General features: G+C 33.7%; 1 protein-coding gene across 2 annotated transcripts in view; it reads right to left on the bottom strand.

The window, feature by feature from the left end:
* LOC132700383 (uncharacterized) overlaps positions 1-15846 on the bottom strand; it is an 81388-nt gene extending 65542 nt beyond the window's left edge. The window contains exon 1 of one of the 2 annotated variants that reach the window (XM_060667667.1): positions 15498-15846. The gene's annotated coding sequence lies outside the window, so the exon portion shown is untranslated. The remainder of the gene's footprint in view (positions 1-15497) is intronic. The other variant, XM_060667659.1, reaches the window with a different exon arrangement.
* Between the last annotated feature and the right edge of the window lie 2287 nt (positions 15847-18133).

The following is an 18133-nucleotide window of genomic DNA, read 5'->3' as shown; positions in this document are numbered from 1 at the left end:
GGAAATTTTATGTACGTTCCAAAAATAGGAAAATCTAATATATATATATATATATATATATATATATATATATATATATATATATATATATATATATATATATATATATATATATATATATATATATATATATATATATATATATATATATTAAGTCTTCCTTCAATAGACCTTTTACATTGAATAGCTCCTCCGGTTGCGTTAAGTCCTCCGTATACGGAAGACCTAACGCATCCTACGTTAAAACAACCGAAACATCGATCTGGTTCGTTTACCAAAATTTGAGAGGGATGAGTTTTAGCTGTTTTTCGGCTATTTTGTATATATTAGTTCAGCGGTTTGACACCTCGACGATCGTCGCTAGCGGCGCTCGTATATTTTCATGCGTATATGTTATAACTACACTTCGGTGAATAGGTCCTCCCATGTATACAAAATTGTCGTTTTACAGTATGTTACTCCTCCATAAAAGTGACAACACTGTTTGACGAGTTATACTTAAATATGCATCTTTTGTATTTGTTATTTACATTTTTTCAAATTTTTATTGGTAGGTATATTGTTATTTAAAGTTTAGAGACGAAATAAAATGAACTAACATCTAAAATAAACGAATCTTTATTTAGAATTTGTCTTTGTAACACAATAAAAAATAAAATACAGATATCCTTTTGGATTTTTTGGTGGCTAGGGTATGGTATATAATAAAAGTACCTATAATATGCCATATAATCCAAATACAACACATATACAATATACCGAGAGAATAGTTAAACTGAGGCCATATATTAAAAAAATTGCAGAACTTAACATAAGTACTGTTGAAATGAAAAATTCCTCTAAATTAATGGGTTTATAGATTACTTTTTTTATATTGATTCTGAATGAAAACCTTTATTTTTAACCAGTTTTTATTGTGCAGAATTTTAGGATTTCTAGAAATAAGATTTAGACATTCACCTTTTTTAGGAGGACATTTCATTTTAATGTGACCTTTAAAAAAATTCATAACTAAATTTTTCTGCTCTGTTGTCCATGGAACTAGCTTTCGAATTTTTGGTTTTTGAATACTGTCCGAATCCAGCTTACTTTTTTCAGAATTTTCAAGTAGATCCTGTGCATTTGACGTGTCTAGATGTGTCTCGTCATTTTGTTTTTCAGTAGCCTCCCAATTTTCGTTTCCATGCTCATTTTCTTTTGATTTTTTTTTATCAGACATATCCATTAAATTTTCTTCCAAATTTATCTCAATCTCATCTAGCGATTTGCCTTTAAAATGACCAGCTTCACCATTTTCCATAAGTATAAGTAATTTGGAAATTCTAGAAGTTTGATAAATATCGTCGGGTAGGCGATACGACTGTCGATGTATATCCAAAGTGTGACCCATAAATGAGGCCAATTGCTCCATGTCGTTTTCAGACATGTTAAATAATTGAGTTAAAGTTGCCAAATATTTTCGAAGTCGGGTACAGGTTAGAGCATCCGAGTTTTTAGCTCCACAGAGTGAAGCGTGTTTTCTTAATGCTTTATAACCCACAATTGGCTCAGATGACTTAGGATTTGCGAATAAGTAAATATTGGACATTTTCAGAATCTTACTTCTACACCTTAAAACTATGTTTAAGTGTTCTTGTACATCCTTGCTAATTAATATTGGCACTCCCCTTCCCCTTTTACCTCTTATGACAATACGCTTAAAACTGCTCATTAGAATTTTTTCAGTTTCTGAAATAACTTCGCCAAATTCTTCATATGCCTGAGAATTCTCATGATGAATTATTGATTTGTAAGTGTTTGCTAAAAGTCTCTGCAACTCTCCCGGACGTCGTCTATTCAGTAAAATTATTCTGCAGTAGATGGTTTCTATTAAAGTAGTATATGATTTTTCATCACTGGAGTTTTCTTGCAATTTGTAGAGTGCATCATCAGCTTTTTTTATCAAGTAATCTTTTAGTAGTTTAAGATCAGTGGCAAGGGGTACTAGAGTGACTTTATTCCATTTATTTATATTAAGATCACTAGAAGCTTGGTTGGAAACATCAAATTTCCAGTTACCATTTATTAACTGTATTAGAGTTTTAAGGTCAGCCTCTTGTGTTGCAGAATATGTAGATGCAAGGTAATCAGATTTTTTAAAGCTGTATACTAGTGCGATATCGCAACACTGTTTCAATGTAGTGCCCATATTTAATGCAAATGTTGGAGCTTGATATGTTTTGGAATCCTTGTCAAATCGAGATGCAGCTTTAGTTGCCGAGACTAAAATATCGTAGTTATCCGGTTTAAGGGCCTCAAAGAGGCCCTTAATAGTGGGTTTTATTTTTTTTATCTCCAATAATAATCTGGCTAATTCTCTCATTTTTCTTGAAGCCACTAGAATGAAATGGTTCTCTCTGTGAATTTTTAAATATCTAGATGCAAATGCACATATTAAGGGATCCTTCTTAGCAATTAGCGATATCTTATCGGCCCTCATTCTTGGGAAAACATTAATTTTTAGTTGAGAGTCCACTTTTAAATTCCGAATTAGAAAGTTTTGAGCTTCAGCCTGAGAATTTCTCATAGAGTATCCTTTATTTGGATTTTCGCTGCAATTTTTGCGGTGTCTCCATAAATTTTTAGACGAATAATATCCTAGGAAATGTACGCATGGTAAATAATTTGTATCTTCATTACCTTTTCTAACTGGTTTACTGATATCGCTCCTACTCTGCAGGTAATTTTTTAGAAGTTGTTACAGTAGTTGGAGTCGTATTGCTAATATCCTTATCTAAATTCAAATCTTCGCAGATTAAGGGACTGTCGGGTGGCGTGCAGCAGATTAAAGGGGAACTAACGTTAGAAAATATTTCCTGAAAAAACATTCATTTGATTTTTCTTACAACTTATTATTACTAATGCTGCCTAAAAATTTGGTAAAAATTAGTTTAGGACCGAAAGAGGATTGAGCTGGTATTTTCATGAAATACATAAGATTTTCTAAAATGAAGATACTTGGGTTATAGGTTACCATGAATTGCGTGGGATGGTTTTATTTTATACTGCAAATATTTTTTTACTTTATTGAAGATTTTATTTTTGCAATTAATTTGTTCAGACGTTCCCTTTTATACTTTTTATACTTTTATATTTAATGAGATAACATTTTTTGTGAAATAATAAACGCCTTCTTAACATTTTAAAATCTGAAATAGATGTAGGAACGACAAGTTTTACAACCAGATCAGCATAGTAAAAAAAAGGAATTCGGAATTTGTTTAAGAAGAGAGACAAGTTATTATCCAAGTATGATTGAATAATTATGAATATTATTTATTCGACAATTTATAGTACCACCATAAATCATTCGATTCTTGTGGCTTCAAAAACAAATTGACAAATTAGTCAGATTTTAGTTGGAGACAAGAAGAGCAAAAGTACATACAAATTCCCACCTCTGCGTTCATTACCGGCCACTATCTCGAAACTATGTTGCGCTATCAAATTTTATGTTTCTAATCAAGCCTTAGTATAAATAAACCTTAATATTCCACGTCAATATTCTTCAATATTTAAATATTAAATAAAACTGATTGTTTGTAAAAGATGTAGGAAAACTTTCTTTAGTGCAGAATAATCTAACGTAACAGATTACTCCGGGGAAGCAGGGTATGCAGGCTAGTTTGGTGAATATTTATAATCACTCTGAGAATATTCACGCAGATGAAGGATTTGGTGAAATTATTTTAGTGAAATTATAGAAAATTTATTAGATATCCCAGCAAAAAGGAAAATTTCATCTACGAGAATTGATGTGGTCTATTAGAAAACAACAATAAAAGTAAAAAAATTCATACGTCAAATTAAAAATTGTTCCCAGTATTTTCTTATCGCTCTCTGTCTAATGTGTATTTCTAGTAAACGCTCTCCAACGTGGCTTATTTATTGTAGAGAAATGAATCAAGGCGCCTATTACATTAAAAAATGTTTCCATTTTAACAAAAGCGGAGAAACATAAGTCTGAACAGATTAATTATATAAGGTTGAACATATCATAAATCTTCCTCCGAAGATGGTAACTTAGTTTTTAAGTAAAATTTGTAGAGATGCGCATATAACTTCAAGAAATAAAATATGTTTTTTTTTTATTTTAGTAATTTATATCATTTCATGCCTTTTGTTTTTCAAGTAGCATAAGTTACTAACCGACTCATTATCACTAGGAAGATATTCTGGATCTGCTTTGGAATTATTTGAAGGCAAAGAATTAGAAGAGGATTCGTTTTCCTAAAAACATATTCTCTTTTGAATATATATAATAAATTTACGAATAGGACAACTTACGTCATTGATGTTTGCCTTAAATGAAAATGAAGCTCCAAAATCCTGCATTGGTTGCTGGTTTGATAATCTACTTTCTTCACACTATAGCAAAAGTAATCGCTTAGACGCAAATATAAATAAAAACATACTGTGTATCGGAAGAGAAAGCAAAGCAATATCCATCCTTAAAATTTTATCTGAAAATTGGAAGCTATAGTGGAAGAACGTATTCAACGTTCACTTGCGTTTCACTATGAGATGTGGTTTTAAACAATCGGTGAGAATGTTTAAGAATATTTAAATAGTTGCTAAAACTTCTTAATTGTTTCTAAATCTAACAATATTTTCAAAAACTTTAAATACGAATTTATAAAAATATCTGCAATTTCCTATCTCTTCAAAACGTACACTTACACTTTCAAAATCATTTGTGTTTAGATCTTTTGAAACGGCATTCGGTGTAAGAGGTGATGGTTCGTCCAGGGGTTTGTTACAAAACCACCTATTTTTTTTCTTTATTGAGTTTGCACCACAAACTGCATACTATAAAAAGTTATATTTAGATATGGATATTTAACAATAATGTAATACTTGCGTATTCTTCAGGAAATAACCTTCGCGCCATGCTGAAATAAGTATCCCATTAATATTTTTTACTTAATTAAAATCATTCAACAAAAAATAGCAAATTTGCAATGCCTAAATGGAGATCACAATCTCAAATTTTAATTACTTACCTAACAATTTTCCTACTACGAAACATGCACAGAACCGTAAAAACACGTGAAAATTAAAGGACGCACACAGCTTCAAACAGAAGTAACCGCCTTCGATGCTCTAATAAACGGTTCCAAATTCTGAGACATTTGGCAACGCGGGTGGTGAACTTATCCACCGTAATCTGTAATATTTAAATATACTCGGAAGACCAATATTGCGTAATATGTAATCCATTTATACATGAGGAGGATTCTTGACTGTGTTGGATAAGGAAGACGCATCCGCTGGAAAATATGTGAAAATTGAAAAAATAAATAGTCAATTATTTTGTAGAACACGTTTGTATAGTTCCCAATTATCCAGTATACGTGCAAAAAATTTAAATATACACTCTCCTTCTGGGAGAAGACCTATTGCTGCGCCACATGTGGACGAGCTATATCATTACGGATGTAAATATATATATATATATATATATATATATATATATATATATATATATATATATATATATATATATATATATATATATATATATACCTTAAAAAAGTCTTTGAATAATGTCACATTTTGACAGCTGCCAATTTAACCGTTTTGGATTTACTGGCAGAAATGTGCCATTTTAGGATTTTTGTCGATATTTCCCACACCGATCTTAAATCGGAAGCCGCTTATCAAATGCACTAAGTTTCCTCAAAAACTTTCCCCATTTAACGTCTGCTGGAGGTACAATAGGAATGGAGATCCCTGTATAGAGAAGCGAATCTGTGGCACATTGTTTATCAAAATAAACAGAAACAAATAGCAGTTGATAGTGAAAGTTTTTTCCAAAGTTACGTATATGTATATCTTATCACTATCAATATTCGGGCATATATTCCCACATTATATTTTTAAATGTTAGAAAACCTTGGATATAGAAAGATGTGATGAAAATTGAAAGCGCTTATTCTTCAGAATATCTGATATTTAACAGAGTATTAAATTCGAAAAAATTTTTTTTTTGTTAATTTTGTATTGGACGTACACTCTGAACATCGCAGAATTCTAAAGAGAGCAAACGATATACGAGGGGCAAATCACAATTCAAAATTCGTATACCAGATTTCACGCAACGATGTAATTTCGCACATTTCACGCATTTCAAGAAGATTATAAAGGAATTCAGATTTCACTGATTCTATATAAAGATTTCACAGATTTCTATACAATTTTCTATGTTTTACCGATTTGAATAATAATTTATCTAAATCTGAATCTCGGGTCTGATTATAATGTCATTGGTCTCGCCTGTGGCTTGGCGTATTTGATTTTTTAACCCTCTTTCTCCTTAGGCGGTGGCGGTTGGGTGCGGGGGACAAATGACATTTGCAACCGGTAATTATTATCCTTGTATCTACGAGGCGGCAACATTCAAAAATAACATCTACTACGTATTCGGATCTGTGCTCGTGTGTAATTACCGTTAAACATGAAAATGGCTTATCTATCTCTGTGTGTGTGTGTAACGGGCAAGACTTTTACAAAATACGGCCTGCTATTGCGGTCCGTGCACGAATTTAGCATTTACAATTCCGAGCTATCTCCGCCAAAGATCATCAGCTGTTTAGAACTTCTGCGCGAAATTCGTCGGTGAAAATTGGTTACGTGCGACGGAAATGGAAGTTTCCACAGCCAATTCCTGCAAATCCTGTAATTGGAAAACTTTCAAAAGTCGGTGTTCTGCTTTACACAGAAAAAGAAATTATTTTTTCCAAACAAAATTGCGTTCAATCCTTGGGTTTGATATGATAAAACACCAACTTTTCACAACGTATACATCTCATACATCTAATACTGATTCAAGTGATGAACGGTCATCCTGGTATTCTACAAACTGCTGTCGGCAAGTAGGACGCTATAAGATCTAAGGGCAGACCTCGTATACCATATCTATATAGCTTTTTAATAAGAAGTTGGTGAGAAACACAGTCGAAGGCCCTGGAGAGATCACACAAGGTCAAACCAACTAATTCACCCCCCTCGAGGCCCTCAACTATCCCACTCACAACTTTAGACACTGCTTGGATCGTCGAACACCTTCCCCTAAATCCAAACTGACCAGCACAAAGACATTCGATCTTATTAATATAAGAAGTTAGCTGATCTTTTAGTAAGATCTCAAAATTTTTTCCGAACAAAGGCACGATTGAAATCGGCCTATAGTTGTTAGCATTATTTATATCATCTGCCTTATGGATTTGAACTACTTTCGAAATCCTAAACAGCTACGGAAATACACCTGTGTCAATACATTTATTAAATAAAGTGGTTAATGGCAGTGTAATCAGTCCCTTCACCAAGACACTATTGATATCATAAGCATGGCTAGAATAACATTTTTTTAATCTTAGTATGGCTCGGTACGTATCCTCACAAGTTATCGGATGCAAAAAAAAGTAGTTTCCTCTAATGGAATCCCTTCAACACACGCATTCTGTACATTGTGATTCACCGTTAAGATCTTTATAATATTACTCGAGACAGAACTAAAAAAACTGTTAAGATCGTTTTCTGATAAATCAGATTCTTTATCACATCTCCCAAGACAATTTCTTTCATAGTTAACGATTTTCCAGACATCTTTGTTTTTATTGGTTGATTTTTCGACAAAGCCATCAAAGGCAGCTTTTTTGGTTTGTTGAATTTTTTGTTTATATTCCTCATTTAGTGATTTATACACTTCTGTATATAGAGAGTTCAGTGAGACTTTACTGAGAGTTTTAACAACTGACACTCTGTTTCTAAGAGCTACAAGATCTTTATCAAACCAGTTGACCGGGGATTTTTTATGAGGAACGTTTTTAACAGAAAAATTTTGTTTGATCAAGTCTTGAACTTTGTCCGATATAAATGAAGATAAAGTTGACATCGTTAGAACCAAGGCAAATATTCCAATATATATTCACAATACCTGATTTGGCAATAGTTCTAGTTTTTTTAGTTCTGACTCTATCCGCCCTACCTATGCTAAGTTTAATAAACTGGCCTCTGTGGTCTGACATGCCAGGGTCAAGAACTCCCACCTCATAAACGTCTTCATTCAAGTTTGTTATTATATTATCAATGCAAGTAGCAGAAGAGCGCGCAATTCTAGTGTTTTCGGAAATAGTTAACCTCAATCCAAAACTATTTATAATACTTAAAAATTCGGAGACAGCGTTAGATGAAACATTCACATTTATATTGAAGTCACCCACAATAACCACTCTGGTGTTAAACGAGAGAAAATGGTTCAACAATAACTCCAGCTGCTCAAAGAATATCCCAATATTACCATTACAAGATCTGTAGCAACAAACAAATTAATCAAATTAATATCGTTTTCATATGGTAAAAATAAATAGTTTTGGTTTGTTTGATAGTAAATGGTAAAAGCTATTGCGTGAAAACATATTTATAAGAGAAAAGAAACATCCTTGTCCTCGTTCACACTAATTTAATGTAAAATCTTTAAAAAAATATTTATAAGATTGAATTGTATTGCTTATTCAACGTTTTGCTTTATGGATACATCCTTATCTAAATTTAATAAACCAATTTGTTGTCAGTAATAATTAGTGAGTGTTCGAAGTGTTTTCGGAGCGCGAGCATTGAAGATGCCAAGTGAGATTTTGGCGAAACGTCTGCAGGATTCCAGTCGGATGCAGGATTTGCAGGATTCCAGTCGGATGCAGGATTCCAGAAGGAGTTCAACGAGCGAACGGATGATATCCCGGAATATAGTGTCATCATATATATATATATATATATATATATATATATATATATATATATATATATATATATATATATATATATATATATATATATATATATATATATATATATATATATATATATATATATATATATATATATATATATATATATATATATAATTTTTTTAGTATTATAATACTGTACAAACGATATGTATTAATTACATGCTAATATAATTTATTAAGGAGATAATGCATAAACGGCATTAAAATATAATTTTTGTGTTACAATCGTGCAGCAAAATAAAACACATGAAAAATTTACATTTTTTGCCAGCATTTTATTCACGAAACACATTGCGTACATTACCTACATTACAAGTGGAATTCGAGAAAATTCTGACGCTTTTTGGTGGAAACAAAACAGAAAACTGTAGAAACTTGGCAGTACCTTCACTTTTCCGGGTATATCAGGTCTTCCGAGTTTCTGGGAACCCTGTTTACTCATCCCGCTATTAATCCCTGTTAACGGGAGGCTGATAATTTCATTAACACTATTGAAATAATTTTCCGGGAAGGCGCAGCAGCTGACCAATCCTTGCAGACGAACGCCGCTGCGCGCTGTTTGTGTAATATTCATAAAACCGCCTCCGCAAGTAAAATTCCGATTTGTGTGCTATTAAAAAAAAAAGAAAAAAAAAAGCCGGACTGACTCCCAAAACCGTTAGAGACGCCCGCGCGCCCGGCAGCGAACATCAAAACAATATTAACTCGTTCTTGACCTTTTTGCCTATTAGTATAATAAGTAGTTTCTATTTGTTTAAAAATGTATGCCGGAGCGGCCGACGGACGTCAAGGTGTTACTTTTCGTGGTAATTGCCGACATAACCCGATCGTTTCGATTCAAATGTCTCGCGGATCTGAATCCAATTAGGACGACCTAATAAGGGGTCGATTTGTGCGATTACGCGTGGGAATCGTCCTGAATACACAAGTACGTCACTAAACTAAAGGCAAAGAGTATACTCCGGATATTATTTAATGTTAATAAAGTTCATGCGCTGCAAAATGTCTGAACTATAATTGCTTGTTTTAAACAAATATTTCCCGCCTTTTCATATATTTATAAATATTGCACTATATTTTCCTTTCCATCCTGCATATTTCCATACGAAGTGGAGACCACCTAGTAAATCTTCTTCTGTAGCTCACAAACCCTTGCTGGTCTTTGCTGCAAGTGCTGCCTCTCTCCACTTGTCTCTGTCCGTGACCTCTTCTCTCCAATTCTCTACTCCCAGGGTGTGCAGGTTTTTGGTAATATTGTCTCTCCATCTCAGTCTAGACCTCCCTAGAGGTCTTACGTCTAATAAGACGTTCGTTTCGGGATCTGTGGACATGTCCTAACCATCTTAGCCTGTGTGCTTTAATAACATTTATGATGGATGGCTCGCTGTACAAGTTTTCCAGTTCTTCGTTGGTTCTAATTCGGTTTTGCCCTGTTTCCTCATCCACTGTATCCACTATTGCCTTTTTGCATCCTTACCAGAATTTCTTCCGTTACCTCGTTGCCCTGCGTTATAATGGCTCCCAGGTGTTGAAATTCTTTAACACACTCAAAATTGTATGTGTCCATAGTGTCCAATTCGGTCTCTACCTGCTCTTCGGTTGACATACATATATTTGGTTTTCTCTTCGTTGATGTTTAACCCCACTTTTTTGTTTCTTTCTCAATTCTTGTAAACATTTCCTTAATTTTGATTGTACTATTTCCCACAGTGTCAACGTCATCTGCATAGGCTAGTATCATTCTCGGGCCTTGGTCTGAGAACACTTCCAGTTTTATTAGTAGTGGCGATAGTCCGTCGTCTTGTTTTAAGCCACCTAGTAAATACTTAGGGAAATATGGGGAAATATTGAGAAATATATAGTGACATACAGAAACATTGGAAACATCTGAGAATAACATTAGATTTTCATTTCAAATTTTGCTCAAACAAGCAGAAATTTAAAACCCGAATAATATAATACATATCCATTTTCGGGTAAATTGGTAAAAATAAAAAAACTCATATTTTTTATAACAAATATTTGAAAATTAATTCATTTATAAAAATGTCGACAAATTTTATTGGAAAATGTTTCAGTTTACTGCAAATATGCCAATATTCAGAAAAGTCGTTTTTTGGTAAACTCTAAACCCAAAATTAATATGGTTTCGCTGTTTTCAAACTAAATAAACAAAATAAAGTTGATTTTATCGCAGATCAGAGAGACAATTGGCTCAAAACCGATAATGAAATATATTTAAATTTTATATATTGTCTATATATTCCCATAAGAAAATATTTATTCAATTTTTGGGAGACGGTTTACCATTTGTTTCGATATTATGTCACATTATAATCGCGAAAGCTTTCACAAATCGATAGTGATTATACGATATTTTACCAAGTGATTTTTTTTTATCTCTGTGAATTAATTCAAACATACACTAAGTACACTTGATATACCATTTGAATAAATAATGCAATAACAATACAATATATATATATATATATATATATATATATATATATATATATATATATATATATATATATATATATATATATATATATATATATATATGAAGGTACTGCCAAGTTTCTACAGTTTTCTGTTTCCACCAAAAAGCGTCAGAATTTTCTCGAATTCCACTTGTAATGTAGGTAATGTACGCAATGTGTTTCGTGAATAAAATGCTGGCAAAAAATGTAAATTTTTCATGTGTTTTATTTTGCTGCACGATTGTAACACAAAAATTATATTTTAATGCCGTTTATGCATTATCTCCTTAATAAATTATATTAGCATGTAATTAATACATATCGTTTGTACAGTATTATAATACTAAAAAAATTATATATATATATATATATATATATATATATATATATATATATATATATATATATATATATATATATATATATATATATATATATATATATATATATTATTAAGTAAACAAATTAAATTAATGAAAATACATATTCGAACACGGAGCGCGAGCATTGAAGATGCCAAGTGAGATTTTGGCGAAACGTCTGCAGGATTCCAGTCGGATGCAGGATTCCAGTCGGAGTTCAACGAGCGAACGGATGATATCCCGGAATATAGTGTCATATATATATGTATATATATATATATATATATATATATATATATATATATATATATATATATATATATATATATATATATATATATATATATATATATATATATATATATATATATATATATATAATATATATATAAGTAAACAAATTAAATTAATGAAAATACGATATTTGCACATTTAGGCCTCTAGATCTTGCATATTGTTGCATATATTATTTATGATATGATAAATGGAGAATCAAGCCTTGAAATAATTTTTTTTAAGGATTATTCTATTTTCTTTGTATTTCTTTTATTATTCCGTTAACACTTGCAAAAAAATGTGTTTAGCTAGTTAGTAATACAGATTGAAATTGAGATTCTAAATTAATAATTGTTTTATAACTTTAGGCTGCATTTAAAGTTATTTTAGTCAACAAACATTTTATTTTAAGCGACACCCCTTTGCTTGCTTTGCTCCTTTGTCAGAATATTCCATATTCTGATAAAGGAGATTTTCGTATTGATAAACACCTCACCATAAGAAAAGAACAAATAAGTCACTTTAATATGTCGACTTCATTAATCCTAAAAAAAGTACGAAATGCAACATGTTGCTAAACTCCTTCAGCCGAGGCGCTCGTTTATTGTCGTTCTGCTCAAGAAAAACCTAACTTATTGTAATTTTCGGATGGTCTGTAGAATAAAGTTTGGTATGAAAAACAATATTTCCTTGGTATTTCCCGCTACAAAGGTAACGGTCACAGAATAAACACACAAAAAATGCTTTGATATGGTACAAATAAAAAGACAAGAGTGAAAAGTAGGATTTTTTTTATTGCTATTGGCCAAGAATGCCAGCATCATTCGGCCAAAAGGTAGAGTTACGCAGAGTGTTTCGACACGTTCGCATAACATTTAACAAATCTAATTCGATAATAGAATTTAATGTGATACACGGATTCCATTAACCGTTCAAGACTTGAACTGGATGTCTGGTGAACCTGTGGTGTTACGTAACCCTCTGCAAACAGTAAACACGAGCTATATAATAGCCAAGCAAACAATTTCTAAGTCCTGCCCTTGTTTGGCGTTGTGGGCGAAGGGTGCCCCCCCTTATTGCATCGTAAAATTCGTAAATATCGCCTTACACGACGAAGTCATGATTACGTCGTGCTTATATAAGGTGGATCATAAAACCGTATATCACAGATAAAGTTGCTTGGATTTTTCAGTGGACTCGGTGTAACGTAGGCGCTTGTTTAAAGGGAAGAAAGCTTACCAAAGAAACGTATGTAACCTCAGTATCTAATCGTATAAAAGAATAGATTGAAAATTTCATAGAAAAAACTGAACATACAACATTCTACTTCAGATTCGTGTTTTTTACATGGTGCGCGAGGTGCTTATCAAAATCCAGGATATGTTCATTCCGGAAGAAAAACATTTTCTTTTATTTAAACTATGGCAAAAGATCGATTCAATCGAAATTTCCAACGATTATAAATACGCATTTTATACGGGGCGCGTTAAAAAAATTAACTTCATCCACTTGTACAAGAGTTTATCACTAGGGATAGAACAATATCGATTGATAGCGACATATAGGCACATCGGCAGTTGTTGCAATTTCTTTTCTTTTCATTACATAAATGAAACTCTTTATAAAAGAATTAAAAAATATTTAACGAGTAATATTTTTACTCAAACTCTGAAACAGGTCCTAACACGCAATATAGTTTGTTGAAAATATATTCTTGCTATTTTGTTGTAAACGGCTTAAAAGAATATTATTGTATTCTTCTGAAGATATAGATAGTGTCCATTGCCTTTTTATTACATTTTTTACACAACGTTTAATTTGCTCTTTAATATCTTTTTTGATAAACTAGCGAAATACAGATTTTTTCGTTGGAATACATCGCCAAGTCGTCTTCTACATTCTGCCTTAATTGCATCAACACTAGCAAAGTTTGGTCATTCTTTGGATGTGATAAATATTCTCTTAAAATTACGACAAATGGAACCACTGTTCCTTACTTCACTAACGCATCGAGATATCGATATTGGACGATAAATTGTCTGGGAAGAAAAGTGATATTGTTCCATCACTAGTTCAGTCGATGACGCAGTAAAAATATAGCAGAAGAAAATCTACCGATTAGATTTTCTCCAGTTAGTTCAGCAACGGCAATCACATAATTCGTATATACTCGCGTAGCACCAGAACACTTTCATTTGTTTAACGACCTCCAATTTGCTGTCCCAGTTCTAAAAGATAATTTTATTACAATGCGAAAATATGTAACATAATGGTTTAATATCGTGCCAATTAGGTCGAAATAAAAGTCCATATGGCTGTGCGGCTGGTATCAGATAACATCTGACGGCGTGGTGTTTTTTTTAGCCGATAGTGCGCTCACGTTACATATTGAATTCTTGTGCGGACTGAACATGACTTTTACTTATTTTATTCGAGTCCTAAGGTTGGGGTAACGTAACGACTCGAAATTATTCTGTTCTAATAGACGCGCAGCGTATCTAAGCTCGTTGCGATGGGAAACGAAATGAAATTGGACGAAATAATAATGTCTTACGACAGTTTGACTAAAATTTGGACGATCAGTGCCAAACTAAAGGCAACCAAAGAAGCACCTAACTACAAATTACGCATGAAATTGAGTTTTCCCATTTATAGTGATGCCATCGTGTATCATTATAAATCAGTTGACTCAGAATGACTGTTGGAATCGTAAAGGCTCAAAAAATGCCGGCAAACGTACAATTTAAAGTTGTCCTGCAAACTTCAAAAATATGAAAAACAACAAAGGGTTTCTTCATATCTCTAGTTTGAACAGTGCAACTTGCTTTCAAACTGAGCTTACAATCTTTGAACTGTTTATCAATTTTATTTGTTGTCTGGGTTACATACTTGATTAATAAGGTCTATAAGACTATTTCTTTAACCCTTTTGAGATCCTGTCTTGCAGTTGGTATGCACGGCTTTGATTCAACTGTATCTCTTATTACCACGTCTACTCAACTCGCATCTACCATGACTACTGGATTCACTTTTCTGGGTGTTGTGGTTTTTGCAGCAAATACATCGCTGTATATATACACACTCGGCATATTCTATGTTTGTTTCTTACCAATTAGCGTTAATCCCTGCATATTCCAGACGGAAATGCAGCCAAGTAGAACTGACCCGCCAATCCTGTGAAGGCTCCCACAGGAAGCTAGCTTTGAAAGGAAGGCGAAATAAGCCAAGTCTAATATCGAGTGGCCTCTATCAAAGAGAGGAGCAGCAATATCACCGATAGAACCACTGGCGATCGGTTAGACATGCAATCGATTCCTGAAGAGCAGCTAGCCAGCATTTCTGGGTTACACTATTATATTACATTATTGATAAAAGCGAATAAACGACACCATTAAATTCATAACACCAACTTGAAAACGCTGATAGGGATGTATACCGGACACTGGAGCCTCAAACACCAAATGCTTGAAATTGTCCACGCCTTCAACGAAGAGTGAAGAGGATGTCTTTGGAGGATGGAGAAACTAACATTTTTGAACAATACAAACCTTTTCTTACTAAAATTAACCCTCCACCAGTCGGAACCCAATGTTTTCGAGCACTTACGTTTCCGAAACTTGCCGTGAACATGTTATATCCATTAATAACACCCCTTTGCGTGCAGTCTCGAGTCACCGTGATGTCACTAATACGCGCACCAACCAATAGAAAAAAATGCCTCCCTTAACCACTCATCATGGCATCCCTGAAGAATTATGGCACCTGAAGAACGTGGTGGACGGTTCGCACACGCGGGTCACAATAAAAAAAAGCAACTGGGAGTTTTGGCCCGGCTTGATTTTTTCTATGGTGTTTGGACGCGGCAACGGCGGCGATTAATACCTTTTGGTTCGCGCGTCTCAACCCCACGGTGTCGCGTTTTAAACTGACTAAGCTGAGGCCACGGCGGCTCTCCGTTCTCCAGTTTCAAGTTGTCGCTGGACAGGTAAGCGAAGACCGACTAGAGATATGCGGCTTGAACCAGCCTGTTTTCCGTGTGTATCGCGCGGTGCGTAAGCGTATTACGTAAGACCCACGGCTTGTGGGGATTCGGCTGTTTCACCAACTTTTTTTAGGGGTAGGTGAAACCTAAATTTTGGCTAAGGGAGGCTTTCGTCGGCCCTAACTCATTATAGTTGATACCTAAATTTAAGCGGTCCATTTGGGCTGCCTAACGCCCATTTTTTTTTCATAAATATATCAGAAAGGATATTTTTACTTGTCAACACCTTAAAATAAAAAAAAAATGGCTTTTTGAGGCTTGGAGAATCAATTTAAAGAACTGCACAATTTTACTTTTTTTTTAACACGCTTACTGTTCTGGGATCTACTTATTCTAGTTTACAATTTGTAAATACTATGCTTTAATATGGCTAATTTATCGAAAGTGTTCATTATTTAATGATCATTTGGGTACACAAGGGAATCTGGAACAATTATCAATTAACGATGTAAATGTAAATGTTTCTTGTATTTTTCTTTTGGAGTTTGTGGTTTTACGCGTAATATTCATTTTTTTCGGCATTGCTTTACTTTTGAGGGACTCCCAGAATTGAATACATGGGTCCGAGATTAAGTATCCACAAAGTATATCAAGTGCTAGTACTGATATATGAAAAATACTATCAGAAACATCTTAATCTATTTAATTGAATAAATTTTGTAACAATTTCTTTCCGTACTTCTCTTTTTCTTCTTCTTAATGTATCTTTGTCATAGCTTTTATAATTCGGGATCCGACCTACAATGAATACACTAAAAATTTACTGACGCAAACACTCTGTATAGGTATAGACAAAAAAAATTGCTCAAATGAAAAAAAAAACATTCTAATTTCAAGATTCCAAATAATAAAATGCAACTCCGTCTTAATTATGTTCTATTTTTAACTTTCCAAAATTTGGTATATGGAAAAGACCTCGATTCGCAATGTTACCGTCATATTTTTCTACCTAGAAGGGAAAGCTGAAAATATGCAAAAAATAGCCTAAACAGGCGTATCATTGTTTTGAGTCGCTGAGGCCTTCCAACTCCAACCTTCTCCTTCCTACCCCATTTCCTAACAAATATAAATATATAAATGGCAACGCAAAGTTGGGAAAACGACCAGGCCTGCCATTTAGTAGGCTTCGGGCGGCCGTTGTTTCAGCTGAGTTCGGCAAGCAGAAGAGTTGACTTGGCGAGCCAAAATTCAATAGTGGCCGCCAGCGAATACAGAACGCCCGTCACCAACTAAGAATGCGTTTTAGTCCGTTTCCCGATGTATCCGCCATGTTCTGTTTCGGTCTTGATCTTATGATACCGGGTCACGTCGAATGGTTATCTCATTTCTTGTCGCTAACAGTCTTCAATAATTGGCTTTAAAGGCAGTGAAGCCAATGTTGAAAATTCAGAGTCTTATTAGTTTTATGTTATTTGAAAAATAATTCCCGCTGTGGTTTGATTTTTTTTTTATTTTTCTAAGACATTTTTCGAAGTTGCACTATGTAGAGTTATACTTGTGTTTCGAAAATATGCGAAACACATGCCACTTGAAATTATTGAAGCTAAAATATGACCTAACGAGACTTCAAAAGTCAAAAGTTTCATTTGGTTGTTGTTTTTCACAAATAATGTTTGTAGACCGGCTGGTTGCAGCGGAAAGTCGATGTGACGGTCGCTCAAAAACATTTTAAATTTATAGCCAACGTTGGTACGTCCGCGCTCGTACTATTCTCAAGAACCTTGAACTCGGACGTTTGTATTCGCGACGGACTAACTGGTCGAAATTGTATACTTTGGTTTGTAGTCTTCGGATCCTGCGAAAATTTTCCTGCGGTATTGCATCACGACGGGAAGGAGTCTCTTCGTTCCCTGCCGATCCAAAGAGAAGCAAAGAAAGACGGTAACATGGAAAATATAGCCACCAATCACAAAGTCACATTCGAAATGCACATGTCAAGAATATAGGGTATTTGACATAAGTCGGGAAGGAGTGACGATGATTTTAATTCCTCTTACTTATTTTGAAGAACAAAGCAAATAAAAATTGGCTTTCAAACCGAGAAAAACGGTATCTTCCCTGAGTGGCGCCATAAGACACTAAATAAACATCAACCATGGAATACTGATTCGAGTTTTTGGTGAGTTATGCTATACTGATGAT

This window comes from Cylas formicarius, unplaced genomic scaffold (assembly GCF_029955315.1).
Source record: "Cylas formicarius isolate icCylForm1 unplaced genomic scaffold, icCylForm1.1 PGA_scaffold_10__41_contigs__length_53128322, whole genome shotgun sequence".
Classification (NCBI taxonomy): Eukaryota; Metazoa; Arthropoda; class Insecta; order Coleoptera; family Brentidae; genus Cylas; species Cylas formicarius.
This window is presented reverse-complemented; position numbering and strand designations above follow the sequence as displayed.